Source organism: Orycteropus afer, unplaced genomic scaffold (assembly GCF_000298275.1).
Source record: "Orycteropus afer afer isolate SDZICR_OR568_19922 unplaced genomic scaffold, OryAfe1.0 scaffold00099, whole genome shotgun sequence".
Classification (NCBI taxonomy): domain Eukaryota; kingdom Metazoa; phylum Chordata; class Mammalia; order Tubulidentata; family Orycteropodidae; genus Orycteropus; species Orycteropus afer.
Genome location: NW_006921686.1, coordinates 2,818,841 through 2,819,984, shown reverse-complemented (window position 1 = coordinate 2,819,984; position 1,144 = coordinate 2,818,841).

The following is a 1,144-nucleotide window of genomic DNA, read 5'->3' as shown; positions in this document are numbered from 1 at the left end:
TCTTTGCTCTGGACAAGGAGAGACCCATCATTGCATCTAGATGGCTGCTTGCAAGCTTTTAAGATCAAGTCACTACTCACCAAAGTAGGAGGTGGAACGATGTTTTGGGTAGCACGTTATTGATGGCAGTGAGATTGAGTTATAGGGTTTTAAGACTATTACCCTTTAGAAGCAGGTCACCGGGCCTTTTTTCTGAGGTGCTCTGGGTGGGTTCGAATCACCAAGCTTCCGTTTAATAGTCCAGTGCTTCTCCTCTTGCCCCACCCACAGAGTCCTCAGAGAGAGAGCGTTTTATACGGGAAGGGCTGGAAGGCCGGATCAAGGAGGTGGCATTGGAGCAGAGACTTGAAACTGCTGAGGAAGTGAGCCCCCCAGATACCTGTGGAAGAATGTCCCAGCCAGAGCACCCAACAGGCGCCAAGGCCGCCCTGAGGCAGCACAGTGCTTGGCAAGGTCAAGGAACAGCAAGGAGGCCAGTGTGGCTGGAACAGAGTAAGCGAGGGGATGAACAGTGGATGGAATCATAGAGAGGCCATTCTGGGTCACGCTGAGGACCTGGGATTTTATTTTGAGTGAAGTGGGAGCCATGGGAGAGATTTGAGGAAGGGCATGGCCTCATCTCACCGCAACAGGATTGTGCTGCTGTGTGGGAACTTTCTGGTGGGGCAAGGGCAGAAACAACAAGAAGGGAAATCAAGAGGCCAAGTAGGATGTGACAATGGTGGGACCAGCGTGGTAGCTGTGGGCGTGGGGAGGATCGACTCAGGATACATTTTGAAGGTCAAGGCAACAGGATCTCCTGCTGAATGGGAAGTGGGGCTTGAGAGCATAGGAGAGTCAGAACCCCTTCAAGGTCATAGGCCTGAGGGCCTTGAAAGATGGAGTGGTTTCCAGGGTCTCAAGAATATAAACTACTCTGAGCCCTTAGCATGGGGCTGCACAGAGGAAGTGCCTGGCCTGGGTTATGTTCCTTAAAACTGCTTTGTTGACAGTAAAGTGGATGTTTTTTGTCTAGTGCTGCATTGCATCATCAGGAAAGAAAGGTCCACTCGGATAAGCAAAGCACTACTGAAGAAGAAAAACAAAGTAGGAGGTCTCACATTGCCGGATCTCAAAACCTACTATACAGCCACAGTAGTCAAAA